Raw genomic sequence first — 9,753 nt, 5'->3', positions numbered from 1 at the left:
GAACTGCAGAAGAAAGGGAGTCGTGGGAGGGTGGGATTGTATAAAATCCCTAAAGGTTGCTGATAAGTCATACCACCTGCCCACAAATTCACTGATTTTCAAAACTATAGCACTACTGTCATTTTTTTCTTTTAAAATTTTAAGCAGTTACAAATCAGTATCTGTAAGACTTGTCCACTAGTATTGTCCCAAAGTTCTGTCTTTAGTAACAACTTTGGTCCCTTGAAGACGTGCAGCCTGCACTCTAGTTCTTTTTAAGGCAATATGAACTGTAACAACTTCCTCCTGGTGGGGAGGATTTGGGAGGGCAGTATTTTCTGGCTTTGAAAACATAAAGTCTCACTTCTTGGGCTTTAAAAAGAGACATCAAGAGATCATAAGTTGGTCTTTGTTCAAGAAACATACGAAAGAGTAGAAAAGTTAGGAAAATAAACGAAAGGCACAGGAAAGCAGTGTTACTTGTATTAGGTAGAATACTAAATGGATCAAATTCTGATTGGGGTAAACATACATCATTTCTTCTTCTTTCTTTCTTTTCTTTTTTTTCTTCTTTTTGTTTTTGGAGACGGGGTCTCACTCTGTCACCCAGGCCGGAGTGCAGTGGTACAATCTCAGCTCGCTGCAGTCTCGACTTCCTGGGTTCAAGTGATGCCCCCAAGTAGCTGGGACTACAGGTGCCCAGCTAATTTGTGTGTTTTTTGTAGAGACTGAAGACAGGGTTTCACCATGTTGCCCAGGCTGGTCTTAAACTCCTGGACTCAAGCAATCTGCCCGCTTCAGCCTCCCAAAGTGCTGGGATTACAGGCATGAGCCACCACACCTGGCCATAATCATTCCTTAAAGAAATAAGCTTAATCATTGCAGTTGGTTATTTACATGCAGTAGTTCAGAGCAAAAAAAAAAAAAAAAAAAATCATGTCAGCTGAACAACATAAAATAGGAATGAAGCGACATAGTCACTGAGTACCCAGTGATGTTTCTGTGCTGAGTGAATGCAAATAATCTATAGCACAATGACATGTGCTATAGACTATTTGACTTTTATGCTTAAAAGTCAAAAATAATTCTTTATCATTCTCTCTTCATTCCCAGAACTCCAGCTCTTTGGGAATGAAACTTCAACTCCAAAATCCCAACAGTGACACAACCCTAAGAGTCCTGTTATCTGATTTATTTTTTGTCTTATTTTTAATTTTGTAGCATTGGCAGCATTCTATTGTCTGGGGTTCGCCGGAATAACACAGTATTGGATTGCTGCTGTCCTTTCTGAGCAAAGATACCTTGCTGCAGATTTTCTCCCTGTTCTATTTGTATGTGAACCAATGTCTCCTCCACAGAGAAAGTAATCGGGATGTTCAAGGAGCAGTTCAAAGTTCTTTATTATTTCACTACCTAACTCATCATATTGTTTCTTTCTGCTTCTATCCCTTTTCTGTATGTCTTCCAAATGGACAAGTTACATGCAAACAATTATTTCGATGGTATTTTCCTTTAAATTTACTGCTCTTTGGCTGGGCACAGTGGCTCACGCCTATAAACCCAGCACTTTGGAAGGTTGAGGCGGGCAGATCTCTTGAGGTCAGGAGTTTGAGACCAGCCTGGCCAACATGGTGAAACTACCATCTCTACTAAAAATACAAAAATTAGCTAGGTGTGGCGGCGCACACGTGTAATCCCAGCTACACGGGAGGCTGAGGTAGGAGAATCGCTTGAACCCAGGAGGCAGAGGTTGCGGTGAGCTGAGATCATGCTACTGCACTCTAGCCTGGGTGACAGAGCGAGACTTAAAAAAAAAAAAAAATTCTGCTCTTCTTCCCCCAAGTACCTCTAATAAGCATGCCATTTGATACTATCAACTAAATAATATAATATGCTGTCCTTTGTACCCAAAAGGTTATGTCATGGCTCCCTGCCAGTGAAATATGTGCTTGGGGTGGTGATGTGTTTGTGTCTCACCTCCCTTAAGATCATGCTACAGATTTACAAGAAGACTGGGGCGTCCAGCACCCAGCAGGATATGCTAACATTCTACAAAGCCAGAATGGCTGCCCTCAGCCTCCTTGGAATGATGTTAAAGCAACTGAGTAAACTGGTCCTGCCAACTGCAATGTAATAAAGTAGGTCTATCAAACTTCAGCAGGAAGAAAGCAACAGGGCAATATTTTCTAACTGAGTTCTTCATGGGTAATATTTCTCTGACCCATTTTTTATTTCAGTAATGAAAACTCCAACTCCAGAAAGGAAAAAAAAAAAAAAAAGCATTCTGCTACCAGATTGAGTATACGAGACCTAGCCACAGATGAATTAACCAAGTAGGAATTGCACCTGCCATAGATGACATTTTCAGAACATTATCTCAATCAATAATGTAACACTACCAAGGGAAATGGTGCTATTTGATAACCCAGAGGGTTTCCAAAGCCTTCTAACAGGAAGCAGTAAGGTGGGATTCACTGAAGGGGGAGATGGAGAGGGACAATAAATTTATTTTCTAGTGAGCCCTTCTTTTGTGCTGCTAAATAGCGATGCCATTAATGCAGGGTTGGTCATCAGCACAGTGAGGACTGTTAGTAGAGCTATTGATTGGCTCACCCTAAGTGCAAGGGAAAGATTCTCGGCCTGAGTCAGCTCATGAATGTCCATCTTCCTTCTTGGAAAGGAAAAGGAAAAAGGAGTGAAACAATTTGGGGCAGCCTGCAATACACGATCCTTAGCATCCCGTCACATTGGAAACCTGGATGACATCTGGAGGTTAGGAAAGTATACCTGGGGAGCTGGGAGGAAGGGTGGCAATAGGACAGGAAGCGTTCACAAAGCAAAATGACAAATGTGGAATGCATTCTGGTTACATTTTGAGCCGCAGGCCATTATGAAGGGTTCATTTGTGCATGGTCATTTATTTTATATATTCTGCCTTGAGGCAGCATACCATAGTGGTCAATATTATGGGCTGTAGAGTAGACAGTTTTGAGTTTAAATCCACCTACTTTACTAGTTATGTGGCCTTAGATGTGCCAAGCTCTACTTAAGCTTCAGTTTCCTCATGTTTACAATAAGAATTCTAAAAGAAATTCATACCTCCAACATTCATTATGAGGTTCAATTTGTTGCATTTTAAAGTTTTTAGCATAGGACCTGATACAAACCTAGTGCTCAACCTACCTTACTCAGAAATGGACCTAAGATGGATAGTTAGTTGTATTTTCACCTTTGGGAACTGGCAAACCTATGAGCTATTCCTAGAATGAAATTTGCATGTATGCCCCTGTGAACATCCAAGAATTTAGGACGCGGCCACAGTTCTGCATAGTTTATTCACATCTATGAGAGAGATGTGCTGTGCACATGGTTCCTTGGAAGAGTGCATGAGACCAAATGCAAAACCTGTGCATATCAGGTGCTTCCTACTGGATGCCTCACTGCAGCCACCCCGGAAATCCAGCCAACATTCTTTAAAGCACCTACTAAAAAAATAACCCTGACTTGTGAGTAACCATTTGCCCTGGACATAACTTCAGGAATTAGGGATAAACTGGGGACAGAAAGAACTCTGAGGAAAAGCTGCTAATGGAGAAATTATTGCTAGTGATTGCTGGTCATGTATTATACAGCTTGGCAAATCACAGTCCCAGTGTAGAGAGCACCTAACTTTGGGAAAGGACACTCTGAAATGTTTTGATAGATGGGGTTGTATATAAGTGGTGTGGAAACTGGGCTTCCAGGGCTCACATCATCACCATAACTCTTATCCACAGATCCCTTCTCGTTGTTCAGCCTAGGCCAATTATAGCATTCTTACCTTCTCAGAATTGCTTGAAATAGACAATGAAGAAAAGACAGAGAATAGGCTGTCTGCCATGAAGGCTGACAGATTTAAATTGGCCCAATTGAGCAATGCCCTTCTCTCTGATCTTAAAATGGTTTTCAAATGTGAGAGGTGAGAGGAGCTGTGAGAAATTTTACACAGGTGCTCAATAAAAAGGCAACATGGGAAAAAATAATGAAAAGATGTGAAAAAAAAACTATAAAAATGACAGAAATGGGAAAGAGAACGTGGAGCAAGTGACAGAGAAGGGTGGAAGAGAGATGATTAAGAAAGTTGTATACAGTTAATAGAAACACTGATTACAGGCAATGCTTGAGGTGTTTATGGAGAAGAGCAGTGACAGGGAGCAACCATGTATTCTTTCATATCATGACTTTTAAAATTTATTTTTTTAATTTATTTTATTATGTATTTATTTTATTTATTTATTTCCTTTTTTTTTTTTTTTTTTTTTTTTTTTTTTTTTTTTTGAGACAGAGTCTCACTCTGTTGCCAGGCTGGAGTGCAGTGGCTCCATCTCAGTTCACTGCACTCTCCACCTCCCGAGTTCAAGTGATTCTTCTGTGTCGGCCTCCTGAGTAGCTGAGATTACAGGCACCCGCCACCACACCTGGCTAATTTTGTATTTTTAGTACAGACTGGGTTTCATCATGTTGGCAGGATGGTCTCAATCTCCTGACCTCGTAATCCGCCCCCCTCAGCCTCCCAAAGTGCTGGGATTACAGGCATGAACCACCACGCCCACCTTAAAATTTATTATAGATCCCTCAGGCATTAGAGAGCATAACTGGCCAAGACTGGTTTTGTCAACAAAATCGAATTTGGACTATCTCCAGCATGAAGGGAGAAAGGAGGGATTTATTTTATGGTCACAGAGGTACTTTGTGGAACCCAAGGGCAGGAATGGAGCCTGGGAAGCTGTTAGGATCTCATCTTCTGACTCTAAAGTCACTTTCTCCTCTCCCTCTCAGCAAGCTGACTTCTCTGCCTCGCAGGTACTCATGGTGGAACGTGGCCACCTCACAGAGTTATAGTTTTATCCACCTACAGAGAGTTCACAGCCTCAGCGGAGAATCCCTTTGGCTCAGCTTAGGTCAGGTAAGATAGCATAATACAAAAAGAGCAGCGGGCATCTCCCTCATTTCACCACAGGCCTCCGTGAATTTTTGGCACTCTGGGGCTCTAAGGCATTGGTGGTGTGGCCCAGCAGGAGAAGGCAAAGCACCAGCGCCCAGCAGTGCTGGGCAGCAACATCCAGGACAAATAGTCTAAGCTCCTTAGGAAAAGCAGCAGCCCAGCTGGGCACAGCAGGAGAAACACAGGCACACTCAGAGGAAGAGGTACAGGGCAGAGGCACCACCCAGTTAGCAAGACTTACCCAAAAGCCCATACAATTCAGCCCTGCAGCACTCACACCTAGGTATCTGAGTGGAATCTATAGGAGGCAGATGTGGCAAGAATCTTGGAAAGTTGTGCTGTTAATGCTAATATCACTGTATTTCTTTACGTTTGAGGGTGTTACGTAGATATAAAGCTCCTGCCAAATTACCTAGCAAATCAACGATGCTTAATAAAGGTAGGTATTCTTGTTATCAGTACTGAGATTTAGGTAGTTTGGTTTTCTAATCCCAGTCTCTCACCTGAATTCCAGACATGTATTTCCAACTGCCTGCATATCACTTCCACATTAATGTCTCATAAAGATCTCAAATGTAACAAATCTAAAGCCAAACACTTGATTCCTGTCACCTACACACAAACACTGTCTGCTCAACCCACAGCCTCCTCCTGTCTCTAGCGATGGCACCACCCTTCACCAGGGCTCAGGCTTAAATAGTAGCTCAGAGAATCGGCCATGTGTCTTTTCATCTCACACCATACATTAAATTCACCAGAAAACTCTGTTACACATATTCCAAATCTGACCATTCGAAAGGTCTCCCTGCTGACTCTTTCTCCTGCCCATGCCTCCATGGACTCTAACCTGGACGATAGCAAGACACTCTTCACGAGCCTTCCTGCCTCCACACTTGCTCCTCTGTGGGCTCCAACTCGCCATGTGGCAACCAGATAGAACCTACAAAACATAAGTAGAATCACTCCCTGCTCAGAACTCCGCCCTGGATTTCATCACATTTAGAATAAAATTCAAGGCCGGGCGCGGTGGCTCAAGCCTGTAATCCCAGCACTTTGGGAGGCCGAGACGGGCGGATCATGAGGTCAGGAGATCGAGACCATCCTGGCTAACACAATGAAACCCCGTCTCCACTAAAAATACAAAAAAATTAGCCGGGCGTGGTGGCGGCGCCTGTAGTCCCAGCTACTCGGGAGGCTGAGGCAGGAGAATGGCGGGAACCCGGGAGGCGGAGCTTGCAGTGAGCCGAGATCGCGCCACTGCACTCCAGCCTGGGCGACAGAGCGAGACTCCGCCTCAAAAAAAAAAAAAAAAGAATAAAATTCAAAACCCATAGACAAACACAAACAGATGGACTTTCTACAAACTATTGACTTGTACTCTTCAAAAAGAGCAGTGTCATAAAAAACAAAGTAAAGCTGAGGATCTGTTCCAGACTAAAGGAGACTAAAGAGACATGGCGGTTAGATGCAGTCTGTGTAGGATTCTGGACTGGACCCCGATGAGGGGGAAAAATGGTTCTTAAAGGACATTATTGGGACAACAGATAAAATTTGAATATGAACTCTGTCTTCGATTATAGTGTTATACAATGTTAAATTTTTATGAATTATGAAAGTGAATATCCTTGTTCTTAGAGGCATACACTGAAATATTTTGAAGTAAAAGGTCTGCAAATTATTCTCAAATAATTCAGCAGATAATGGTAGTGTATATGTGTATATAATATACATAGCTAGATAAATAGTCTGAATGTGGCAGAAATTTAATAATTAGTTAATTTAGGTGACGCATACACAAAAGTTAATTGTACTATTTTTACAAGTTTTCTGCAAGTTCAATTTTTTTTTCCAAAAAAGTTAAAAACAATCCTTAGCCCATGCTGGCTGACATGGTCTATATTTTCAGCCCACCCCCTTCTTCTCACTTTAACCACATCCATCTTTGCTTCTTCTAGGACAGGTATGCTTCTGCCTCAGGGCTTCTCATCCACTCTCTGCCTTAGATATTTGCAGGCATAAAGCCCTTCTCTTTATTCAGGCTCTGAGAGGCCCATCATGACCATTCTATCTAATGATACCCCCTCCCTCTCTACTCCTGCACCCTCCTTTGTTTTCCTTCACTATCTTACTACAGTCCTTGTTTATGTGTTCACTGTTTGTCTCCCACGTTAGGATGTAAAGTCCATAAGGCAGATAATTTTTCCTATTTATTGTTTTGTGCCCAGAGAAGACAGTTTTGCCCCTATGAATAAATATAGGAAGGGAGGAAGGAAGGAAGGGAGGGAGGGAGGGATTCAACTTGGTAATGCTTCAAGAGTAGAAGTAAAACTGAAACTAGAAGAAACAAAAAATGAAGGAGTCAAGAGTGAGCTGACAGATGTGATTTTATAATCAGAAAGGCTTTAAGCTTATGGTAACCCCTTTTTCTGATACTTGCCTATTAGTGATATCAGTAATGGAGGCTGTATGGAAGGGAGGGAGTTGGTTCTAGAACTAGACTGATCCTGTATCCAGTGCAGGGGAAGCAAAGGGATCTAATTTCTGTTGATCACCTCCTATGTCCAGACACAATGCAGGCACCTTGCAAACTCTATGAGATTTGAGGAAACTGAGGAAAGTGGTTGAGTAATTAGACGGTGATCACCAATCAGTGAGGGGTGGAGCTTACATTAGAATTTAGACTCCTTGGGATCTAAAACTCATGCTCCCCATATGAAGCCATGATCCTGCCCAATAATGTCTTTACTGTTGCTATAAGGTTTACATTGAATTATATAGTACCTACTTGAAAGAAAATACTAACAAAGTCTGAACAAATAGCCCTATTAAGGTAACCCCCTTTTATGAATAAATAAACACTAAAAATGGCCATTTTAATTGTTTGCTAACAGGGCATCAAAAATATTTGAGAATACTGTCATTAAAATATAAATGTTTCTCCTGTAATCTTACTTATCAAACACTTGTTTAATTATTATAAAAATGAATTTTTCCCCTAGTCCATAGCAAATGCAAAAATGAATTGCATTATTGTTGTTTAAATCAGTGGGGTCAATAAATCAGGCTAAAGAATCTTTAGCCTGTTTTGTGTGTAAACATCTGTATAAACACATATGCATATGTATAATGTTGATAAAACCTTATGTAAGCTTCAGCATTACTAATCACTTCATAAAAATGTGCTAAAACTTGTCCACTCATCAGAACCACATTCTTTGGCAATCAGAGGATAGTATGATGAATTCAGTTTATAAAATAACTCTCTGCAATAGAATAGAGATTTTAGTGAGGAGAAAAATTGGACTGAATGTAGCATAGAAGGGAAGAGTCATTCATTTAACAAATGTTTATTGAACACCTACTAAGTACAAGCCACTCTGTTAAAAACTGGAAATTCCACACTAAATAGGCTCATTTTCTTACCTGGAAGAACTTGTGGTCTAGCAAAAAGGAATATTATGTTCAACCTTCGGCGCTCAACTTTGAAATAAAATGTTTTAAAATGGACTAGTATGGTTTTAATATACCAACTATAATTTATTTCTATAATGCCTATCCATAATTTCAATAAAGTATAGTAATTTCTCTCATGATGTGTGCACTGACTGGGCTCAGCTGGGTGGTTCTTCCTTGGGATCTCTCATGAAGTGGTGGTTAGAGGTCACCTGAGGGAAGCAGTGATCTAAAGTTTCAGTTGGGCTGGACATCCAAGGTAGCCCACTCAAATGGTTTCAGTAGACTTTCAGTCTACTGAAACTTGTAATTTGCATTCATTTAGAAACAGGTTCAAGCATCTTATTTGCCCATCATTAGAAAGAAGATCACTTTTAAAGTCTCAAATTTTTCCCTAGTGCTTCATATAAAAAAGAACTATAATAATTTTCACAATAACTAACATAAATTAACTTTGGGAAATTGTTATCAATTCTTCATATTTGAATAGGTAGGCTCGGAAAACCCCCAAAGACTCTCCCTATACTTAAAAATTTGTAACTCACCATGTGGTTTAGTATTCTCAAAAAGATAAGTAAGGAAATAAAAAATTCCAGATGGCAACACGAGAGCACCCAGATCTATAAAGCAAACATTAGGTCTAAAGAGAAATATAGACTCCAATCAATAATAGATGGGGATTTCAACACCCCACTCTTGGCACTGGACAGATTTATCTAGATCTAAAACCAACAAAGAAACATCAAATTTAAACTGTAGCATGGACCAAATGTACCTAACAGAGATTTATAGAACATTGCAATCAACAGCTGGAGATAATACACATTTTTCTCATCAGCACATGGAACATTCTCCAAGATAGACCATATGTTAAGATACAAAACAAGTCTAAACAAAATTCAAAAAACATAAATCATAACAAGTATCTTACCTAACCACAGTGGAATAAAACTAGAAACTAGTAGCAAGAGAAACATTTAAAACTATACAAATGGGCCAGATGTAGTGGTTCATGCCTATAATCCCAGCATTTGGGGAACCCAAGGCCAGAGGATCAGTTGAGGCCAGGAGTTCGAGACCAGCCTGGGCAAATATAGCAAGATCCCATCTCTACAAACAATTTCAAAAATTAGCTAGGCATGGTGGCACATGCCTGTACTCCCATTTACTCAGGAGGCTGAGGCAAGAGGATTGCTTCAGCTATGATCACACTACTGCACTTCAGCCTGGGCAAGAGTAAGACTTTGTCTCTCAAATAAAAACACAAAAAGAAAACTAAACAAAAAATACTATACAAATACATCAAAATTCAACAACATGCTCCTGAATGGCCAGGC

This window comes from Macaca nemestrina, chromosome 6 (genome assembly GCF_043159975.1).
Source record: "Macaca nemestrina isolate mMacNem1 chromosome 6, mMacNem.hap1, whole genome shotgun sequence".
In the NCBI taxonomy this organism is placed as follows: Eukaryota; Metazoa; Chordata; class Mammalia; order Primates; family Cercopithecidae; genus Macaca; species Macaca nemestrina.
The sequence above is the reverse complement of the archived record's forward strand: the minus strand, read 5'-3'. Positions refer to the sequence as shown.